The sequence below is a fragment of the Pipistrellus hanaki genome, assembly GCF_964339955.1.
Source record: "Pipistrellus hanaki genome assembly, chromosome: 1".
Lineage (NCBI taxonomy): Eukaryota > Metazoa > Chordata > Mammalia > Chiroptera > Vespertilionidae > Pipistrellus > Pipistrellus hanaki.
The window spans coordinates 150,997,816-151,022,905 of NC_140503.1; the positions used below are offsets into that span (position 1 = coordinate 150,997,816).

The 25,090-nt window shown below is 36.1% G+C and overlaps 1 long non-coding RNA gene across 1 annotated transcript; it reads left to right on the forward strand.

Annotated features, from left to right (window-relative positions):
* LOC311628269 lies at window positions 1-24,827 on the forward strand. The gene is made up of 3 exons (XR_014795991.1): window positions 1-100; window positions 5,862-5,972; window positions 22,594-24,827. It is a non-coding gene; the product is annotated as an uncharacterized lncRNA (long non-coding RNA).
* Window positions 24,828-25,090: the final 263 nt, after the last annotated feature.

Genomic DNA, 25,090 nt, shown 5'->3' on the forward strand with positions numbered 1-25,090 from the left:
AGGAACAATCCGAGAGGGCACCTGTGTGAATGGAAATCCTGGGGCAATGCGGGTGTGGTGATAGCATCATGCAGACACTTTGGTAAGAAGGAGCACCCAGGTAGGCCAGGGTTGCCAGGTCAGTTTGTCTAAATTACTTCTTTCCAGAACTTTTTTGCTGCTTTATCTTATAAATAGACAGATTACCTAATGCTGCATGTTTGGAGGTGGCAACCATATTTTTATGAAGATTGTATGCAAGTCAGGCACTTGGAACACACATCTCAGTGCGTTCTGAGGCCATTTGTTCACACAAGGCTTGCTTCTCTGTTCCCCAACCCACATTCAATTAGGGTTCCCTCCTAATATTCATGGCTTTTTTGTTCATGTTATCTGTGAGAGCAGAGCAAATAACACTTAAAATCTATGCTTTAGTTCAATTCTTTCAAATGAAACGACATACTGAAGAGAGACCCAAGTCACTGGTTTCTTCTGTCATTTTAGTGTTGTCACCTTGTAGAGTAGCAGGGGACCCTATGGATTTAAAGTTGTCCCCGGAAAAGGGGGAACCGGAATCAGCATGAATTTTTTACTTATATCTGCTTTTCTGGTCAGTATGTTAATATCTTAACTTTTTATCCCCTAAGCTTTTGGATTACTTTCTCTTTTATTGCTAAAGAGTGTCGAATGTACTTTTAAGTGTTATCTCATTGCTTTATATATTAAAAAAAATAAATTGGCTGAAACTGGTTTGGCTCAGTGGATAGAGCATTGGCCTGCGGACTGTAGAGTCCAGGTTCAATGTACCTTGGTTGCGGGCACATCCCCGGTGGGGGTGTGTAAGAGGCAACTAATCGATGTTTCTCTCTCATCTATGTTTCTAACTTTCTATCCCTCTCCCTTCTTCTTTGTAAAAAATTAATAAAATATATTTTAAAAACTAATAATAATTTTAAAAATGACCCTTGTATTGCCAAACAGCATTGAACCATTTCATCTCAGATATCTTCCCCACCTGAACTAGGACCATTTAAGGTGAAAGGATGTCCTTTCTAATCACAAGAAGCAACTGATGTGATTTTTCTTTTGTTCATTAAGTTAAACTGTAGCAAACAGATTCTACCTTACTTTTCATTTCCTTATACAAGTTGTCATCAGTCTACAGACATGGTGAAAATGCTAAGTTCATGTGTGATGGAATTAAACATAATAGGAGCTTTCTTTAATTATGTGAGAGCACAGTCAGTCAGAGCTTGGTGCTGAGAAAATGATGGATCCAGTGAAAGCACTTTAATCCAGTGCTAACATGCTAGCTGTGGTTTTCTTTGTGTGCATATTAATTGTGAAGGGGAAATTTTATGTATCACTTAAGTGGATCCTTTATAATTCAAGCCTTCTTTACATGGAGAGCAAAATGTATGCTTAGTTTTTCCAGTAACATTTGGGGGAACTGCCTGGTAAATGGGTGTATAAATTTGCTTAATTAATCAAAGAAAAGGAAAAGCTTTTAAAGAGCACAATGATGACGGGAACTTAAGAGAGAAGGAAATTAAAAAGATAAAGCTTATTACTGCCCCGTAATTTCAATTTATGCTGTAAATAAAATAGGTTTAAAAGTGACGCCAGTGCCAATATGCGCCAAGAGCCGGTTCCTCCTTGTAATTGGCTGTGACCCAAGATAACCAATGGGATCTGAATCAGGATTGTTTTCTGAGTGTCCTAGGAGCATTGAATGTATTAAGCAGTTTATTTGCAGTGAAGCCATTTTTCAGGTAACCTGGCCTGTATTCCACATGCAATCTCCATTTTACCAGCTAGATACATGGTGAATTCTGATAAATAAGGGTTTCATATTGATCTTGGAAACTATGTCACTCTACAGTTAAAGCTGACTTTAAAAACAATAGTACTTTGAAAGTTACTGCAAATTATACTTAGAAGCATATACTTTGAATGTTGTCCGCTATTTCTAAGTAACTTGAACAATCCTTAGCAAAACCAACTTCAATTAAAGTCCTCCATCTACAGCAAATGGGCCATGTGAGCCTACAGTTCTGGTGGTTGGTAATGATGCTCTACTTCTTTGTCTTCCAAGTGAGGTCTGTAGGGCACCAACATGTGTGTTATTGGGGCTTTTGTACAAGCGCAGTAGCTTGGGTCACATCCCAGAACTACTGAATCAGAATCAGACTTTTAACAAGATCCCGTGTTTGAGAACCACTGTTCTGGCTACTGTGGGTATGCTGGATAGTGAGAGCTCATTCTTATTCCTCGTTTTTATTTGTAATTATACTTGGCACTCTATTGATTCATTATTTGATAGCTGTATATATGCCACCATTTTTTGACATTCTCAGAAATATATTTCTATTTTCTTCTAATGATTTGTAGTAGTAATTTTAAATAGTTCAGAATAGGCAAATGAGAAGTTATTTGAGCCATGAAAATAAAGAATTCTAAATAGGCCTCAATTTGTGTAAATCATGATCTTTAAATTAGCTAAATTTAAAGAGTGTAGGGCAAATCAGCCACTTGTCATTTCTGCAAATTGTTCTCTCCCTTTAAAAAGAGAAGATTTTCACTATTGTCAAGTTTCTATGTAGGTTACAATTTGCAAGCAATTTTGGTACAGAAAATGATTTTATTCTTACTATGTACAATGATTTGATTCAGTGATTTAATTATTTGCCATTACAATTTTAATCTAGGCATTTTTCATAATGGTTGTAAAAACAAAAAATGTGGATTACAATACAAATAGCTAACATGATTAAGAAACTTTCCTTTGTCAGACATTTTCTAAGTATTCTTTCTTTTTATCTATCTGTCATCTATCTATCTATCTATCTATCTATCTATCATCATCATCTATCTATCATCTATCTATGTACCATCTATCTACATATATATACATAGATAGATAAATGAGTTTACTAAGAGATAGATATATATATATTAGTAAACTCATTTAATCCACACAATAACCCCATGAAATAAGCACAATTGTTAGATCCTTTTTTATATTTGTGGAAACTGAAGCACAAAAATGTTAAGTGACTTTCCCAAAGTTACACAGCAAGATTGTAATGGCATTAAATACAAATTTAAGGAGTTTACACCATTACTAAAATCTAATTATACCTTAAAAAATCTAAATACTCAATAACAGGGAAATGGTTAGATAAACTGTTAATGTTAATGTTAAAATGCTAGGGAACCATTTTAAACAAAATTTGGGCAGCCTGATGTAAATTCTCTACTTAGAGTCTGACAATCCTGAAACCTCTTGGGATGGACAGGAGAAGGGGTATTTACTTGGATGACTCCAGTCCTTTACACCTGTGAGACTGAAGCCCTTGTGTTCCTGCTGGCTGTCACTCAGATGTTGCTCTCAGCTCCTATAAGCTGCTCACATCACAATCCTTTTCATGCTCAAAGCCAGCTGCAAGTGTGATATCCTTCTCATGCTTCTAGCCTCTCTGACCTGCCCATTTGTTTATAGCTGGGAAAAGCTCTATTTGTAAAGGGCTTAGGTGATAATTGTGGATATTATATTACCTCACATTCAAAGATTCTACCCACATTCAGAGGAGAAAGAATTCCACAAGAACCAGGACCATCGGGAGGGCAACTTAAAATTCAGCCCACCACACCTTCCTTTCCACATTGTTTTTTGTTCATCTAAATTTCTGTGAAAAGAAATATATTTCTAATAAAAGTAACTTATACAATTAATTTGAATATTTTACAGTAACATAATCGACATTACATTTTACACTGTAAACTAAAAACCCATGATTTTTCTTATTTAAAAAGGAGTTTAGATAAGATGAGAATAATTAATGTTTTCTTTTTGTTGTCAGTGCTCACTTTCTTTTATAATAATCCATACACCTTTGCAGAATTGCAACTCTCAAGTCTTTAGGCTAATTTATATCTCATGAACCAAGACATCTTGGTTTACTTATTTAGTACTAACTAAGACCCAAAGATATACACTGACTTCTGCCTCCACCCAGCCACCCATTAACTGAAAGGCATCTCTATGAGCTATTGACAAGCCAAATCCTAAGGACACAAGCTTACTACTTTCACATGTATGGAGTTTAAAGAGCACAACATGCTGATACATATAATTTATTATAGAATTGTACACTTGAAACTTACATAATATGATTAACCAATATCAGCCTGATAAATTTAACTTTTAAACAAGGCTATTTCTGGAGAGGGGTCTGCTTCTGGAAAGAGCTGGTATTTCTGTCAAGTTATTTTATGTTTTCATCAGATGGCTAGAGTCACAAGCAAAATAGCTAAAGGCTGTACAGGTATATTGCTCTTTCAAAAACAGATGGTGGAAGTCTCAAGAGACTTGAGAAGGAGGGTAAACTCAATGGGAAACAGATTTCTGTAAAGTGAATGATCTTCTATGAAATGACCCATGCAATCTTTGCTCCTCTATTACATTTCTAAATGTTATATGGTTTTTATTTATGAAATGTCCACCCTATGATTTTCTGCCAATATTTGTATTTTAATAGCATATTTTGAAAATAAATATTTTATATGGCCATCTTACTGTTATATATTCATACCCCAAAATAATAACATAATAGCAGATAGTGTTATTCTAGAGGTAGTTGTTTTATTGCCAAAATTTGTATCTTATAACCAAAATTATTGATTGCCTAATAAATGCAAATGTATTTATTGAATTAAATTACTGCTCTTATGTTGATATAACATTTAGTTTTATAGTAATATACATCACTAGAAAGGCAAAGTTGGAGACTGCAGGCCTAATTTTAAGAGGGTTGCTTATTGCTATGCTGAAAAGAGAGATTAAATTTTCTTCAGAATACTCCTGGAATAAGTGTAAATGATGAGATCAGAGACAATATTAATGTGGCAAATACCATAATCATAAGAACTGCCACATACTAGCAACTATTTTACATTTATTTAATTAATTTTAGGTCACCTCAGAACATTGTGAGAGTAAAAAGTAATTAATAGATTACATCACTATAGAACATTTGAAAATCAATTTGCTTTTATTTCCTTGTCTCTAGAGGATGTCAAATGAAAAATCTGAGAGGAGAAGAAAAATGGTATTTCTAGGTATAAAAGCCTAAATGATCATTGCAACCGAAACAACTGAACAACTGAACCAACGACCGAACAGGCTGTGTGGGGCGACCAGGCCTGCGGGGGTGTTAGTGAGGCTGACCAAATGATCGAGCAGCAGGCTGCGTGGGTCAAACAGGCTGGTAGGGGGGGCAGTTCTGGGTGACCAGGTAGGAGGGGGAGGCAATTAGGAGTGACCAGGCTGGCAGGGGGGTGGGAAGTTGGGGGTGGCCAGGTGGGAATGGGGGGAATTTTGGGGTGATCAGGCCATGGTGGCAGAGAGCAGTTAGCAGTGATCAGGCAGGCAAGCAGGTGAGCAGTTAAAAGCCAGTGGTCCTGGATTGTGAAAGGGATGTTTGACTGCCTGTTTAGACATCTGGAAGTCAGACATCCTCTGAGGGATCCTGGATTGGAGAGGGTGCAGGCTGGGCTGAGGAGATGTCCCCCCCACCCCCGCACCCCCTGCACAAATTTTATGCACCAAGCCTCTAGTGTAAAAGTAGTAATTCACTCTAATCTGCCTGAATAGTTGGTTCAATTGTATTAGCTAAATACGATGCTGGGATGTGACTGTAAAACTAAGAATATTATTTGGACAAAGTGGTATTTCTGTAAAATCACTCATCTATTGCAATCTCATTCTGGTTTATTTTTTTTTCCCTAAGAACCAATGTTTAGCAATATGTCTTACTTAGTATATAAGCTGTTTCTTTTTGTTGTTGTTGTTAATCTTTTTTTTTCCCATTGATTTTTAGGGATGGTGAAAGAGAGAGGGAAAGGCAGAGAGAAAGATTCATGTATAATAGTAATGTCAGCAATTAGCACTTACAGAAGGATTTTTACCATGTACAATACTAAGAATTCTGGTAAGTATTACTTTATGTATTTCTTCCCCTGTAGTAGATTCTGTGATTCTGTACATATGGTAGAACAGAAAATTGAGGACTGGGTAGTCAAGGAAATAGTGCAAGGTCATTCATAAAGGAAGAGTTGGAGCCAAGATTTAAATACAAACTCACCTCAAATTTTAAAAAGTATGAATATGAATATTCATATTCATTCTCTCACTTTTCATGGTAATGCTACTGCTAGAGATAAGCTAAAATGTATATGCATTAAATATGGTAAAAAAGATAAAATAAGTCCAGTGAAGAGTAAGAGAAAGGAGACCAGTTGAAACTTCTGCAAGACTAACTTGAATAATAATTATTTTATAATTTATTATTTTAATATCATATTTATTTTATTAGTTATTTTACTTATTTTAATGCTACTGAAATACCTTTCTTTGCTTATACATAGAAAGACTTTATTTTATCAGTGAGGTGTTATTGAAATATTATAATTAAATATCACTATTTTATAGTGACATATTACAAGTGGTTTAACAGAATGATTTTTTTTACTCAAATTGTAGGGAGGAAAAAAGATGAAGTATCAATAATGGCATATAGCTGAAGGTGACTTTAAGATTTTGGCAACCAAGTTGTCTATTTAAAAAATATATTAACTAGACTGGAATATAGTTTACAATTTTAACTGAAATTGAGATAAAATGTTCTACACTCCACAGAAGAAGTGGGGTTTTGTAGCCATAGCAATAAGTCACCATCAGAACCAGTTTAAAATTTATTCCATTCATTGACAACAACTTACAAGCTGACTAATAAGAAAATCATTGCTTCCTGAAAAAAAAGTTACTTAGGGACTAGGCACTCTATTAAGCACACATCTGAGGCCATCCAGTCAAAAACCATCTTACCCAGTTTTCAACCCACTCCTGCCCCTGAACACCACCAATCCCTGAACATCATGCTTCCCCAAAAGCACCATATATGATCTGCAGTCACCTCTTCTCAAAGAGACTCTACCTTCCAGGTATGCACAGTCAAGGCAAGTCAATCTTTTCAGTTAAGATGATTCACATCATGAGCCTTTGAGAGAATCTTCCAACTGAAGGTCTTAAAATTACTTTTAAATAATTGACAGTTTTTATAGATATGAGGGCCCTGGTGGATATAGTTGATACTGCTGTCCTTTATAAATTGGGGTTTGTAAAATAAACACAGCACAATGGAGACTTGTCTGTTAGTGATGAAGAAAAAGACTCTAGAATTAGAGGCATCTAGGTTTTATTTTCCTTCACTTTTTAAATTTAACTTATTGGAGTGACATCCTATCTAATAAAAGAGTAATATGCAAATTGAGCATCACTCCAACATGCAAGATGGGTACCTCCATGTGGTCAAAGATGGCTGCCCCCAAGTGGACACAAGATGGCCACCATAAGAGGGCCAGCAGGGGAGGGCAGTTGGGAGGGACCAAGCCTGCAAGGGAGGGAGGTTGGAGATAATCAAGCCTGTAGGGGAGGGCAGTTAGGGGTGACCAGGCCAGCAGGGAAGGATAGTTAGGGGTGATCAGGCTGGCTGGAGAGCAGTTAGGCATAAATCAGGCTGGCAGGAGAGTGGTTAGGGGGTGATCAGACTGGCAGGCAGAAGTGGTTAGGGGAAATCAGGAAGGCAGATAGGTGAGCAGTTTGGAGCCAACGGTCCTGAATTATGAGAGGGATGTCTGACTTCCTGTTTAGAGACAGAGAAAGAAAGAGAGAGAGAGAGAGAGAGAGAGAGAGAGAGAGAGAGAGAGAGAGAGAGAGAGGCATCACTGTGAAAGAGGTACATCGATGGGTTGCCTTTTATACAGGTCTCAACTAGGGATCCTACTGGGATAGGGCCTAAACGGGCAGTCGGACATCCCTCCAGGGGTCCCAGAATGGAGAGGATGCAGGCTGGGTTGAGGGACACACACCCCATGCACTAATTTCATGCACCAGGCCTCTTGTATAGCTTTTAAGAATACAATTCTATAATAAATCATCTATAATATTGTGTTGTGTATTCACCACCACCTTCAAGTCAAGTCTTTCTGTAAACATATATCCCCCCTTTACACTCTCTACTTCACCCCACCCTCCTTTCCCTGTTAATCACCATACTGTAGTCTGTGTCTTTGATTTTATTTTTTGCTTAATCTCTTCACTTTTTCACCCAGCCTCCATCTCCTTTCCCCTCTGTCAGCCATCAGTCTGTTTTCTGTATCTATAAGTCTGCTTCTATGTTATTTGTTTAAGTTTTTCACTAAACATTTCTCCAAAGAGGACATACAGATGGCCAACAGACATGAGAAGATGCTCAATGTCACTAATCATTAGAGAAATGCAAATTAAAACCACAATCACCTCACATCTGTCAGAAGAGCTATCATCAATAAATCAACAAACAAATGTTGACAATAATGCTAAAAAAAAGGGAACACTCTTGGGGGTATGCAGATTGGTGCAGCCACTGTAGAAAGCAGTATGGAGTGAATCCAAAAACTTAAAAATGGAACTGTGTATGACCCATTGATTCCACTTCTGAGAATGTATCTATAGAAATCCAAAAACAGGATTCAAAAGAATATATGCATCCCTATGTTTATTGCAATGTTATTTACTAATAGTCAAAATTTGGAAGCAGCCCAAGTGCCCATCAGTAGGTGATTAGATAATAAACTGTATTACATTTACATGGTGGAATACTACTCACCATTTTAAAAAAGAAAATCTTATTTGTTGCAATACTGTGGAAGGACCTGAAGAGCATTCAATGCTAAGTGAAATATGTAAGTCAATCAGAGAAAGACAAATACAATATTATTGCACCTGCATCTAAGTTTTGCTTTTTAAAAAAATTAAATCTTGGATATATTATTTACTAGCTGGATGGCATAATTAGATCTCTAAAGGCCCAGTTTTTCATAAGTAGAATGCAATTAACCCATCATAGGGATTTTTAAAAGAGCAATTGAATTAGTTTGTCTAAAGCATAAAGATAAGTCCTTAGCAAGTTTCAAACATTTAATAATGCTAGTGTTTTGTTATTGCATTTACAATTCAATATGTCTCCAGGTTCGATCTAGATTTACCAATGATGAATATTAATTATAGCACATAAGTTTTTAGAAGGCATATAAATAGTTTACACCTTTGTGTGTCAGAAATTAATAAAGTCTGCCTTTTCACTTTCTTTTCAGTTTAAGAGTACATTGTATTGCTCAAAATTAACTGCTAATAGTTTCATGTAGTATACATGCTCCAAAATAATCTCAAGAGATTTATTTATATTATTACGTTTTATTGATTCCAGAGAGGGTGAAAGAAAGAAAGAGGAGAGAGAGAGAGAAAGAGAGAGATAGAGAGAGAGAGAGAGAGAGAGAGAGAGAGAGAGAGAGAGAGAGAGAAAGAGGCATCACTGTGAAAGAGGTACATTGATGGGTTGCCTTTTATACAGGTCTCAACCACGGATCAAAAATGCCACCTATGTATGTGACCTGACCAAGAATTGAACCTGCAACTTTTAGGTGTGTGGGACAATGTTCCAAGCAACTGAACCACACCAATCAGGACTCTTAAGATATTTAGAGATTGTTATTTTTCCCAATAATTGATCATTAGTTTTGATCATCAATAACAAAAATTTTCAAGTATTGACTTAAATTCTCAGTGCAGTCTTTCTATCTCAGAGTATTATTTTGTGTTTTGGAGTGTGTGTTTTTTCTTTGTAATTTTCTGATTTTCCTACTGATGATGCTGTTTCCCCCCCCGCCCCCCCCCCCAATACTTTACATTGAGCTTTTATATGTGTTGTTCTAATTTCAAATATTTCTCCTACAGCTAATAAAAACAAAACTCAGACCTGTTGAACCTGAATGAAATAAATACAATGAGATTGTCAGAATGAATTTGTCTGGTTGAAAAATACATAGAACAATGGGCTGCTAGGACTCAGAAAAGGTTGTATGAGGGGAATAGGGCATGAGGACAGGGTGCCTATCACAAAGCTGGCATTCACTAAGTAGCTGTTGAATGTATGAATACATAAATCAGCATGAGCTACAAAAGCAAGAAAGCTTTGGCTCAAAGAGCCCTGTAAATTTCTTATTGGCTCACTGCCAAGGCTCCTTGACACAGACCTTTCCACTCTAGAAGTGTTTGTTTTGTTTTATTTTAAAATCATTTCTTCACATTATCTCTTCACCTTTTTATTCTTTTTAGATTAAAACTCAGTAACAAAGCATATCCATGTATATTGAATTTGATTTTACTAGCCTATTATCAAGGACACAGAAACACTCTCCAGGCTTGATGACCTCAAATTGTTCTCTACAAATGGGAAAACTAGATTCACATTTTTCTTGCACATAATAGTTATTCAATAAGTGAGAGTTATATGTTTATTGAATTAGTCATCAGAGATACAAGAAAATATTTAAATTATTAGAAACATAACTCCATGTGTTCAAGGAATTTTGAGACATAAAGTCAAACAACTTATTTTTTTCCAATTACATTTTATAATTAATTAGCTAAGAGAAAAAATATTCAAATTTTGTTAAATTCAATATCTATAACAGTGATTTCCACTGGGAATGTACAAAATGGTCAGAATGCATTCAGAAAGAAAACAAGTAAACTTTTATAAATTTTAAATTAAAATGAAAAGAGAGAAGTTAGGGCTGACAACAGTACATGTATACACTGAGTGGCCAGATTATTAGGACCGCTGAACACATCATAGTCTGGCCACTCACTGTATATCCTATATAATAAAAGGCTAATATTCAAATTGTCCCCTCGATTAGGAGTTCAACCAGAAGGCAGGCCAGCCAACCGCCCATGTCCCCTCCTCTTGGCCAGGCTGGCTAGACCCCACCCATGCACGGATTCATGCACTGTATATATATGTATACTGAGAGGCCAGATTATTATGCAGTCAGAGATCATAATAATCTGGCCACTCGGTGTGTATTACTATATATAGATGAGGTAAGAGTGCAATATCATTCTATAGATTAGAGAGCCTTGAGATTTTATTTTATATATATTTTATTGATTTTTTACAGAGAGGAAGGGAGAGAGATAGAGAGCTAGAAACATCGATGAGAGAGAAACATCGACCAGCTGCCTCCTGCACACCCTTTACCGGGGATGTGCCCGTAACCAATGTACATGCCCTTGACCGGAATCAAACCTGGGACCTTTCAGACTGACGCTCTACCACTGAGCCAAACCAGCTTGGGCAAGCCTTGAGATCTTATTCTAGATGATGTCTAGCATAATTCCTTATAGCTTTTCTAATTTTTATTTTATTCCAATTACTAATATAAATATTATTTTAATATGATATTATTTTATAAAAATTCCCTTATGCCTCATAGAAAATATAGGTAAATATATTATAATCTAACCACCAAGTGAAACCCTTAAATGGCAAAATTCTGGCTATAATGATTTAGTATAACTATATATTGACAAAGACTAAAATTATTCCTTAAATGTAATTTGAAGACAAAGCTGACATACACTTTTCTTGTAATCCTGGCTTGATGGTGATGAAATCTTCTTGGTCTCATATCCTTGCTTTCCATTACCTTGAGTACTTCATGCCATTTCCTTCTGGGCTGTAGAGTTTCCCCTTTAAGATTCTCTTTTTGTCTTTAATTTTTGACATTTTAATTATGGTGTGTCTGGGCATGGATCTGTTTGTGTACTTCTGGTTTGGAGTTCTCTGTGTCTCCTGAACTGTGTGACTTATCCCTTTACCAGATTAGGGAAGTTTTCGGCCATTATTTCTTCAAACACTTTATTTCTTTCTCACTTGATGTCTCTTCTGGCACACCTGCTATTACAATATTGTTACATTTCATGTTGTCCCACAGCTTTATTAAGATGTCCTCCTATGTTTTTTAATTGTTTTTTTTCTTTTTTGGTTGTAGGATTGAGTGATATTTTCAACTCTATTTTCTAATTCACTGATTCAATCCTCAGCTTCCCTGAATCTGCTGTCTATTACTTCCAATGTGTTCTTTATTTGTGTTATGTCATTCTTTATCTCAGATTGTTCTTTTTTCATAGTTACTATATCCTTTTTTATACTGTTGTGCATTTTTACCATCATTACTCTGAACTCTGTTTCAGATAAATTTCTTATCTCTGCTTCATTTATCTCTTCTTCTGCAGAATTACCTAGTTCTTTTCATTTGAGGGTTGTTTCTTTGTTTCCTCATTTTGGTTGTCTGTTTGGATTTGTGACTATGTTTTGGGTAGATCCTCTTTACCTCTCAATCTCTAGTGCAGGATAGTGTTAAAAGCTATTTCTGACTAATTGGCAAAGACTCAAAGCCTCCAGAGACTACCTCTGTCTACAAACTAATAGGATTCTGACTAAACTGCCCCCAGGCAATGGTTCTCAGGGGTAGCAGGAGTTTTTTCAACAGGGTGGGGCAGCTGCTTCTGCCTGGAGGCTAATTGTTACTTTTAATCTCTTAAGTGGCCTCTGGACAAGGTGTTTTCCAATAGAGTGTGTGGATTTTCTTCCCCTCAGGCAAGGAAAATGTCTAAGTGGGAAAGATGTTCTCCACTGTGTGAGGGAATGACTCAGCTCAGGAAACTTGGGTTGCCTTCTGAGCTCTGTCCCCTGAGTCCCCAGTCCTGGTTTCTGCTCTCACAGCTGTAGTACACTTCACCCTCCCTCTGTCAGAGCACAAGAATTTTTTTGCATTGGCCCTTTAAGAGGGTGCCTGAACTTTCAGCTGCCATTCCCTGGCAGATAGCACCCCACTGCTTTTCACAGCCAGATGTTATGTGGGTACCCTCCTCAGGTTTGGTGCTCTCTGCTTGGGATCCCAACTTGGGAATTAGGTCCTAGAGTTCTCCACAACTAAGATATCTCTCCGGAACTTCAGTTAGTGTGGGTGGGCACCTGGCTGGCCCTTTCATACCTCCAATTCTCCTACCAATCTCTATGTGGTCTCCACCTTCTATACTTGGTTGTCAGGGTTCTCTCATGTGAGTTTTCCCTTGATTTTTCAGGAAGGTTTTCCATATTTCAGTTGTAATTCCAGCTTGTTCCTGGGAGCATGTCCCTGCAGCATCCACCTACTCTCCTGCCATTTTTAATCTTGGCCATAGAGCTTTAAAACTCAATGAAGGAGGCCTGCTCATTGTGGGAACCTGGAATGCTGATTGCTTGCTGGGTATTTCTTGGATCACATGATCTCACACATCTAGAGGAAATAATGAACAACATAAACTGCTGAACAAAAACAGACCCAGAGAAAGAGAAGCAGCAATCAGACTCTCAAACCTCAGAAGGAATGTAGGGGAGGGTGGGGGTAAGGGGAAGAGATCAACCAAAGGAGTTGTGTGCATGCCTATGGGCCTAGCCAGTGGCCATGGACAACAGGGAGGTAGGGGCATATGTAGGGAGGGGTTTGGGATGGAATGGGGGGAAAAGGACAATTATGTGATAGCATAATCAATAAAAAATAAAAATAAAAATAATAAAAAAGAAAGAGAACCTGCTAGTGAGAGTAAAAATCTATTCTCAAGTTTATTTGGCTTTATATATCTTTTTCTCTACATTTATTTTTTTCAAATATATCTTTATTGATTTTTAGAGAGATAAGAAGGGAGAGGGATAGAGAGATAAAAACATCTATGAGAGAGAAAAATCATTGATCATCTGCCCCTGCACACTCTTATTAGGGGTTGACCAGCAACCACAGCATGTGCCCTGACTGGGAATTGAACCAATGACCTCTTGGTTCATGGTTAGACATTCAGCCACTGAGCAACACCAGCTGGATGTCTCTCTGTACTTCTTAAGTATACTCTTTTCCCACTATGGTGTTGTTTGCTTATATTTTTTTCTAAAACATTTTAGAATCATTTTGTTTAAGGAAGCTAATATATTTTCTGCCTGGATTTTGACATATTTTTCCTGATCTATTGTCTCTTTGCAGACTTCAAAATTTATGCATTCTCAAATTATGAAAATACTTTGATGTCTTCATTTGATCCTTTTTATTTAATTTAGTAATTATTTAATTGTTTTTACATTTTGAGCTTTAATTCCAGGGAAACACATTTAAATGTATGATGAGATGTTTGAATCTAATTTTATATTCCTATTTATATTTAATTAGTCAGTTTCCAAACACCATTTTTAAGCAGTTCAGTCCTTTTTTACTAGCAGAGAAGTCCATCAATATTGAACATAAAATTCCCTTTTACACTTGGACAAGTTTTGGTTCTCTTCTATTCTACTGAATCACTGTGTCATTATGATAAATATTTTATTACTACAGTAGCTTTACAGCAAATGTTAGCTATTCGGTATTGCTGAAAATTTAAAGTTTAAGAATAAGTCTATTTCTAACATACAGCTTAGCTGTTAAAGGTTTATGGATGTGCTTAACCAGAGATTTTTCTGTTCTCTTATGTGATGCAGTTTGATGTAATAAAGAGCATAAAAAATTGAGTCAACTCTTGCATTGAAATCCTATTTATATGAATACAAATCCTATTCAACAAGTAATCTGCCTATAATTTTAAGGATGTATTTGTTCCATCTGAAAACAAGAATAATTAAGTCTTTTTCATAAAACAAATAGATTATTTGCTACATTACAAACATTTAATAAATATTAATGCCCCTTTTTATAACATCAGAGCATTTCACTTTAACTTAGTTCCTAGTATATCTTTGGCTGTATCTTTCTCTTATATCATTGTGACTTTCAAATAGGTGTTCTTTCTCTGACAGTCAAGATAGAGCTAACAATTTTTAATGCCATTGCAGAGACTTTTTTTTTTTAATAGAGAACTGTAGCTTATTTACAGTGATTCTAATAATACATACATTTGAGTTTATTCCTCCTATCCTATTTGACTTTTATTATTCTATATCTTATCTTGTTCCTTTTTGTTATTGGAATGAATCATTTGTTTGTTTTCTAGTGTATAATTTCAAGTCACTATGTATATACACATATTTTCCTTAGTGTTTGCCTTCATAAGTTTAATGATTACATTTCAGCTTATTTATTTATACCAAAACCAAACAATTTATAAGCTCTTGCTCCAACTTCCACACAATTTTCAAGACATGTATTTCCTGGATTTCTTTTCTAACTTACATGAATTCTTAAGTTTTATTAAATAAACTTTTGAATTTTAATTCCAAGTTGCTTTTTCACACAGAATGCTTCTTATACAATCAGTATTATTTATAACTCCATTACCATCATTAATTCGGATTAACTCTGAATTCTACTGGATTCATTTTTAACTGTGCTTTCTTAATAAGCTTGCCTTGTATTTTGTAATTTGAGTTATCCTAATATAATTTTCATTTATACCAAATTATCTTCTGGAGTAACTTCCACAGAATGTATATATCCCTTATATTTATCTCAAAGAGTGTGCACTCTTTGGATGTGCGTGCATGAGTGTATGTGTGTGTGTGGTTAGTTTTCTTTGTTTGTTTTTAATTTTTTTTTTCTTTATACCTTGGCAAAGTAAAGAGTAATGGATTCACAGGTCTGTACTGTCTTCAAAAATTCATTGGTGTAGATGAGATCTGTGATGCAAAACTGATTCGTTTTGTCTCAAGAGACCTATATGCATTTCAGTTTATCTCTGGAGTTGAGAAAGTTTCACCAGGCTAGATCTAAGTATGTATCCTCTCTTCATTAATCATACTTGACACACTTGATAAGTGTGACATAAAAATTCAACTCTTTTTTTTTGTGCCATTCTGACTGCTTTATGCATGGTTTGTGTGTTTCCTCTAATGGCTTTTTCAAATAACTGATCTATTAGGCTTGCCCTTATTAATTTTTGTGTTTGTTTCCTTATCTAAAAAATATATATTTAAAAAGTACATTGTTCTTTCTACCTAATAGGTCCATTTCAAGGTAAAAACAAAACAAAACAAAAAAACTCATGTTTTAAAAGTACTCTATACTAACAAGATGTGCTTCTTTATTAAAATCACTATATGCTATTATCTCCAACACCACCGAAGATGAAACTTAAATTGTCTGAGTGCTTGCCTTTCAGAGGAATATAAGTTGCTACTTAGTGGTTTTCCATCTCTCATTATGCCTGACATTTCTGAAGCATGACTTTGTCCATTGCTCAAAACAGGGTAGGATTAGACTTCATTGATTATAGAAAACAGATGCACCAAACAAATTTACCAAAAGAAATGTATGATAGATTGTAATGATAAGACAGGAGTTTTGATTTTCAGGGAGAATATTTTATTATGTTACAGTGCAGTGAAATGAAATATATGTCCCATGTTTGAGACTTAAATAGAACATTCTTTTTTAATCTTAAAAAATTGTATTTCCTGATTTTTTTCCCCCCTTTTACATTGACTGGAAGAGATTAATGACTCAGCTGTCTACATATTGCGATTCTGACATTGAAGTGAAGTTAAAAACTGTGTTAGTGTTCTTAAAAAGCTTTCTCTTTAAAAAGCTGTGGCTATGAGAGATGCATTCAGGGATTCTCCCACATATTCTTGGATATTTTTGTATCAAGATTGACAACTTGAGATTTATTTTTCATTGCTACAAAACAACCTTCAAATTTTAAATTAACATTTAAATGAAAAACTAGAACCTTAATAAAGAATACCCACTTTGGAAAATAGAGCCTTATTTTTCTAGTTTTCATTATGTCATGGATTAGAGGCACTTCTCAGTTCCCCCTGTAATAAGTCTTTAAAAGCAACACATTTTCAAGAATGATGAGATTAATAATGTGTTGCAGTCACAACATACTACCAAGCAAGGACCGTGATATCAGAACACCCAACAGCATAAATGCATGCTTCACTATTTGATGTCGTGAAAGCTGTTTTCATTTGACCAACCCTGAAGGTTACAGAGAATAGAAGAATGTCACAACGGATCAAAAACATGATGGACAGTTAGTAAGAGAGACAAACTGAAAGGACAGTAAAATTCATTTGACAGCATGCATGAAACATGGTATCACTCATGTTTCATGAAAAGTTACAAATATTTTTTGAATAAGAAAATATACTGAATGCTGAGAGGCTGGGCTGAATTCTAATCTGGAATGGAAGTAGAAGTGGAAACCCAATCACTTTTTGGGAAGAGGGAAGAATAGAAATGACTAAATTTTGTTCTCACTGTTTGGCAGTGAATGGAGTTCAATAGTTTACTTGGGCACTAACATGAATAGACAGTCCTACTTTAGAGGTAAAGTCATTTATAGCTTGTACACATACAATCCCATTATCACAAAATGTGACTTCAAATAAAATATAAAATTGTATCTATATATACATTTATCAAGAAACTTTGAAGAGAAAAACTTTGCCCATTTCTAGTCCCCAAATTATTTGTTGTGATTTTTTTTTTTCCCCACTTGGGAAAATGTTTGCAAATGTCTATCTTATCTCCACTTCTTTTATATTGGGAGTAACATTGTTTTTTTGTTTTGTTTTGTTTTTGTGCTGTATGTAATTTGACAAACTAATCTGATTGTTCACAGAATAGTATAATAACACTTAATTTACTATCCCTACTATAAAGCAATTTTTATTGTAGATATGTCTATCTATATTCATGAAAATACCTCCTTATTTTATTTCTTTTTGATAGATATTTCTTCTCTCTTTAGGCATTTTGTTGGAGACTGCCTAAAGTACAATTTCCGTGGACTATCAATCCTTCAGATATCTTAAAGATATCTCTTCTTAAGTGCATCTTGCATAAGATGCTACATAACAGGTTCTTTTTCCTCTCTCCATCATCTGAAGAAAGCTCCAGCAAAAACCACTTAAGCTTTTCAGGGCTATCTTCACATTTACTTAACCTGTGATAAAAGGAGGCATATTTAATGCTTCTTACAAAGTACCCAGCTTTCTCCCCCTGCCTCCAACTCTATATATTGATGTTTCTGTCAGTGTTGGTTCTGGGACTTCAATGCAGTATATTTTGAAGAAAATGTCTAAAGGGAAAAAAAAAGTGTGATGGTTTTCTGTGAATAAAAGAAGGAAGAAAAGGAAGAAGATGTAAGAGTATAAAAATGGAGAGAAATAAGCATAGAATTAGGACAATACTTGAGATAATGAAATTTTGCCAAATGGGGTACTATTTTACCCCATTTGGCAAAATTTCATTAGAAAGTTCTCCAAAGCCAGGAATAATATATTATTCCTCCAGAATATTGCCTTGACAGAAATTTCTGAATGAATAACATGAATTCAACATGAAAAAAAATTCAGTAAGAAAGAAAGAAAAGATTTTGATATTCTTAATGAAATTTAGGATTCTTCAAAGCATATACAGGTAAAACTTGTTTGCAGCCAGCTTGCCTCATACATTAAAAAAGAGATACCTTCATGAAGTAATTATTGGAATGTTTTCTTTGACCATCAGCAAGATTTTTACACCAAAACTATAAATTCTGCTCTATTTTCTGGCTTAAGATTTTTATTCTTGTGGGGGAAAAAATATATATCTTGCCCTGGCCAGTGTAACTCACTTGGCTGAGCGCTGTCCCATGCACCAAAAGGTTGCCAGTTTCATTCCCAGTCAAGGTACATGCCAGGGTTGCAGGCTCAATCCTCAGTAGGGGGTGTGCAGGAGGCAGCTAATTGATTAATTTCTCTCTCTCTCCTCTCCTCTCCTCTCCTCTCCTCTCCTCTCCTCTCCTCTCCTCTCCTCTCCTCTCCTCTCCTCTCCTCTCCTCTCCTCTCCTCTCCCCTTATCTCTTCCTGTAACTATAAAATCAATAAAAACATATTTTAAAAGGAAAAGAAAATTACCTACCATTTTTTCCTCTCCCCTTTCTACATACATATTGGAAGAAAAGTAGTAATTGGATATAGTGGCATTAGCAATTTAGGAATACGTTCTCAAATCAAATTTCCAGAGAACAAAGTATACAACCATTCATCTCTTTTAATAGCTGCAAGCATGTTTATTGTTCTTAAACCTGGGTAATTCCCACCACTAATTTTCTCACAGCTAATTCACTCACCTTATTAAGACATACATCAAAATGCATTGTTTTCTACGTCATTATCTTCCCCGTTATAATTTGTACCCTTGAGCCTGGATTGTCATTCTAGTGTACTGAACCGCAGAGTAGTTGCTTAATAAAATGGTTGAATTAAAGAATGCCTTCAGATGTCTTTGACTCTAGATATTTTAATACTAGCAAATTATGAGTTATTCAGTCCTGCAATTTATAATCTAGTGTTCATGAACATTCACTGTTCACTTCATTAGACTGAACTACCTGTTATTAAGATCAAGTTGAACTTCCTTTCTAGTGATATGCTTAATTGCAGGAAATACTACTTAAGCCTTTCCAATAATATTTGGAGTTAGAGAAGTTACCCATCTTTTACTTAATTTATAAGTTTGTATCTAATGAATATATTCTATTTCTTGTGTAAAATCCCATGTTATAGTTTTATTTATTTATTTATTTATTTATTTATTTTTTAAATCTTTATAACTCCAGGTGCACCTAGTATTTTGTTGGTTTCAACATTGTAGAAAATCATGACAGTTCCTTCAAGGTTTTTTTTTTTTTTTTTTTTTTTCAATTTCCTTTACTCCTAATGGTACCAATGTGTCTTTTGGTATTATCACTTAGGTCAGGATAATTACAATGACATTTTAACTGGACTCCATGGATCTATATTCTCTTCCCTTTTTCCATCTGTTTTCTTATTCTGCTCAAACACTCCTAATAGAGCCCTGCAATATCAGATATAAAGCTTTTTTTTTTTTAAATTGATCTGGCATTTACCATCTTCCGTAAGAGTCTCATAACCTTCTTAATGACATAATGACATTTTTTCTGCTCAAATAAATCATTACACTTCTGTGTCTTTGCTAATTCTACTGTACCCATCTATAACATATTTCCATTATTCCTCCAAATGATGTACTTCTAACATAGGAGAAAAAAAAATCCTTCATGTTAAATAAAAGATTCTTCTCTTTGGGTTAGGATATGTGAAGATGACTCCAGAGAACATAGAAGCTCTTCTAAAAAGGTGTAAGAAGAAGAGATCCCTGTGAGAATGCGGTGCGGGTTAGACAAAGGATGTGTTGAGGAAATACTAGGAGGGAGGAGAGCAGAAAGGAGGTGGTGAGATGGTATGAGGCTGGAGATCTAATGAGATGAAAGACTAATGAAGACCTCCTGGTAGTGGAAAGTTGTTCCCTACCCACACCCACCCAATAAATGGAATATTCTGTAAAAGCTACTAAGTTAATTTGCCAATGTGTGTTTTTTATCTGCCAACTGAGAAAGAGTTTGAGTTTTACAAGTATGTCTTTGCAGAGATCAAAGAACATGCTCATAAGCCAAATGGGGGATTATAGAATGAAAGTTTCCCTATCAGAGGACTCTTGGGAAAGGTTGACATGACTAAGGACTAAGAAACAATCTTGGTATCTGAGATAAACATGATTATAACTGGAAAACCAAGGAGTCTGTGTTACCAATGAAGCAGACAGGGTTGAATCATATATGAGTGTTTATTCCAATAATGCCAACAGTATGGGACAGCAGCAGGTCATCCACAAAAATCTGCTCTGCACCCCATCATAAGCCAGCTGCTTATGCTGGGTAGAAGGACAAAGATTACATGGGCAAGTAGGAATTACAGGCATGAGAAAGTAGGCACAGGATAATCATTACAGGTTACAAGTCATGTGGACTTGGGAGAAAGGAGAGGGTCACAGAGGCCAAGCACCTCTGGGTGCCCCAGGACCAGATTACAGGCAATAGGGGCTGGGGATTGTAAAAAGTAAGTGCCTCTGGGACTAGATTGTTTCAGCCATAAGGTTATAAATCTTTCCACAATGATAGGCAGTTCTCAGAACAGGAGGATGGACTGCATTCTGATGTTAGCACCCATGTCCCAGGGCGTACAACTCTCAGCCAGGTTAGAATGTGCTTTCTCTAATCAGAACAGAACCATCATGGTTAACAGAGCATGATTAATAACCCATATAATAAAAGGGTAATATGCAAATTGACTGAACAATTGAACCACAGTTGCTATGACACGTCCTGACTACCAGGAGGCAGATGCTCAATGTAAAAGCTGCCCTTGGTGGTCAGTGCACTCCCACAGGGAGAGCACAGCTCAGCCAGAAGCTGGGCTCATGGCTGGCAATGTAGTGGCAGCGCTAAGGATGTCCATCAGTTGGACATCCCCTGAGGGCTCCCAGACTGTGAGAGGGCTCAGGTCAGGCCGAGGGACCACCTCCTCCCCTCTCCCGAGTGCACAAATTTTGTGCACCAGGCCTCTAGTTTCTTTAATTGTAGCTGATCCCCAATGTTATATTTCTGCCCCTTACATGATGAAGATAGAATTACATTCTTTCTCTTTCTTACTTTATTAAAGACTTTCTTAACCACACAGTAGGAGCGATGTCTCCAACTTTATTACAAGTACAGAGTAGAACATCTGCATTTTTTTCAGCATTTGTCATACCCTACTTTATCATAGTTCAATTACAATAACCTATATCATTTTTGCACTTAATTAGAAAATGATATTAGTAAAGAATATATTTTTACTTCTTTGGATCTATAAAAATTTCTAGAGCATTAATAAAACCTTATTAATATTTGGTTCATTGATTTGATGATAATAAAGCTTACTCAAAAACAAAACAAAAAAACTCCAGGAAAAAGTTAGAAAATGAGGAAGAGAAGGGTGACCTTCCTGGAGCCCAGAGGGGTTAAGTGCTGGAATCTATTGCCATCTAGCTGGAGAAAGTTACAGGTTCTTTTTTGGCATTGTGAAAAAGAATTCCAAAGGCACATGTGTGGAGAAGTTTAAACGTGAGGGCAAGGTTTTATGGTGAGTTAGGGGAATTAATGCACTCCGGGGACGGAGAGCTTGGGCAGGCTCTATAACACTGCCACGAGGCTCCTGTTAATCCTCCATATATCTTCTTGGTCAGGTAAAGAACAAAGGACCATTCAAACTATCCAACTAAAATTCCTAACTTTCCCTCTGGACTGGATTGGGCCCTCCTCCCAATAAATTCTGTTGGGATTTCATGTCCTCTATGCAATCGATTACCTTTCTGATCCAACTAAAATTCCTAACTTTCCCTCTGGACTGGGTTGGGCCCTGACCCTCTGTTTCATCATCCTGACTCTCATTGGTCATGTCCAAAAGTTTCATTACATCATTTAGTTCCTATTTGGTGCTGAGCAGAGGAATTCCCTCCTCTCCTTCTGGTAGAGCTTTTGGCATCTCCGGAGAGATTTTCACTGCAGTTTTGAGAGTTAAGTCTCCTTGGCTGCAGGTCTCTGGAGTATGTGAATTAATCTGTTTACCAATAAACTAGTTGGAATTCTGCTCTCTTACTTGCTTCTGCCTCCCAGTTTATTAAGATTATTTAGTTCCCTTTTGCTTTCTTCCTCACATTAATAACTAGCTACCTACACTGAAGCTGCACTAGTTATTATTGCACGGTTCCCCTGTGCTGGTTTTCAATTACACATAAGGGTTGTTGTTTTATTCATTCAAAAGAACCTATAAATTTATGTGGGTTTTTTTTTTTTTTTTTGCATTCTAGCATATTGTAAAAAACTATCATCCCAATTTACTGGAAAAAGTCCAATCGTCTCTGAAGCAGGGCCAGAATAAAGAACCTGCCACTTTTAAAGTCCAGTCCAGTCCAAGCATCCAGTGTGTGGAGACCAAATGCCCATGGGAATGAGGCTGCTAAGGTCACGTGGCTAGGAGAGAGAACTGCAGGAATGCATGGGCGAGAGCAGGTCGGGAATGCAGGTCACTGAGCAAGAAAGACCGAGAGGAAACTCTTTGTCTGGAGATTTTAACCAGAACCTTCTTCAAACTAATCAATTGAGTTACCAAGATTTTGTTCATTTCTGATGGGTCTACCCCCTAACCAATCCATTCTTCTCCAGGCTAGACTTACAGGTAAGTTCCTCCCCTCCACCACCCAGACTTCTACTGGCAGGTGTTTATCTCCCCGTTCTCCCTCTACAAGCCAGTATCAGATGGGGAGGGAGGGGCCATAATCCCCTTGGAGGTACAACATGTGACCTGTAGCTTCTGGGTGAAGCTTCACACGTGACCATGCTTACAATGTCTGACCTCCCTTTGTTTTCTTTCCTTTGTTTATATTAACTAGCTAATTATAACAATAGCGCTCACAGGGTTTCTGAAAAGCATAAAATTAAAAATAAATTCAAAAAAATGTGTTAGGATAGTGACTACCACTTATAAAATGATGTATAAATGTTTGCTATTATTATTACTTTATTTTGTGAAATTTTAAGCAAAAAGTTACATCAGCACACATAAAATGTCATCAGAGACCCCATTGTTATTGGAATGTATTCATCATGATTATTTTAAGGGCTAATAGTAACAACAGAAAAATTATTTTAAAAAGTAGTATTGTTGGAAGAGTATTTTAATTTCTAAAAATGAGGCACTGCTATATTTTATCACTAAGTGTAGTCATTTGAAAGAAAGCAAGAAGTCAGGAATATATGGGGAAAAAAAACCTAAAAGAAAATCTCACCCCAGTGATTTGTGCTTTCCCTTTTAAAATTAAAGTATAATATATTACTCTTTTTTTTATGTAAGAGGAACCTGTATCAAAGACCTATCAGAAGCAATACATAGCAATATTATGTCTAGAACCGATTTCTAAATTTAATTATAACATTATATTAAAGAACATTGTGACTGGAAAGTAATGTCCACATAACATCCGTGCCCATCTTTTAATATTTTATTATCAGTACATTTAACCTCATTCACAAGTTGGTCTCACAAATACATAGCAACTGCAAATTCTCTTTCCTTCTTCTGCAGTCTCCCTCCAGCCACTTTTCTCTTTTTTCCATTCTTTAAAAATAATAAAATAAAATAAAATAATCTTGCAGCTTCCTGAATGATTTACTCCATGCATGGTTTACTCTGTCTGGAATAGATCCTTCTATTTAACTGGGGTAATTTTTATCAATTATTTGAAACCAAACTCGGAAATCACATACATCCTCTTGTGACACCTTTGTTAATTGCTTCGAGGAAAGTCAATGGCTCTGCTCAATCTCTTCTGCAAAACTCAGGTGGGTTTCTACCCTCAAGGGAGATCAAGTCTAATCCCTCCAATTGGCACCTGCATGCATCAATGTGGGCATGCGTGCTTTAGTGCCATGGGATAGTAACACATGGTTCTCTTGGTCCTCCCACATCACTTGCCATAATGCAGGATAGTTTGCTCCTACTTTGGCTCCTTGCCCTAATTCATCCCACTGACTGGAGGTGTCTCTCCTCAGAACTTTCTGTAGAGCTGACTTCTGCTTCTCATACAGGTTTCTGCTTGCTTGTCACCTGAAAATAGAGTGCATTCCTTACTACACAACCGAATTTTATTTCTTCTGCATCTCACCCCAAATATTCGCCAGACCTTCACTATCACCCTTTCCTTCTCAGCATTGAGAAGGTATTATTTAATACAGAAAGGAAATGCATGTCTAAGAGTGGAATTGATCTATCCAAGGGTATGTATATGAAGACCTTTGGTATATTTTTCCAAATTTTTATTCAATACATTATAATTCAATACATTATAATTATAATTCATTAAGTATATCATTATATGTATTAAGTCTATCCCACTGTCAGTTTAAAAGAGTGTTCATTTTAACATACTATAATTCTATTTTTTGTTAATCCTCACCTGAGGAAAATATATATATATAAAACATTTTGAATATATATATTTATGTAATTATCCACATAATTTTTAGAGAGAGAGGGAGGGAGGGAAGAAAGGAGAGAGAAATAACAATGTGAAGGAGACACATTGATTTGCTGCCTCAAGCAGATGCCCCAACAGGGGCTGGGGATGGAACCTGTAACCCAAGTGCACACCCTTGACCAGAAATTGAATCTGAATCCCTTCTGTCCAATGGCTGACACAGTAACCACTGTTGCAAACCATCCAGGACAGTATTTGAATTTCTTTAATGGAAAGTATGGTGAAATAAGTTTTCCTATTTTGCTTGCCATTTGTATTGCTCTTTTTTTCT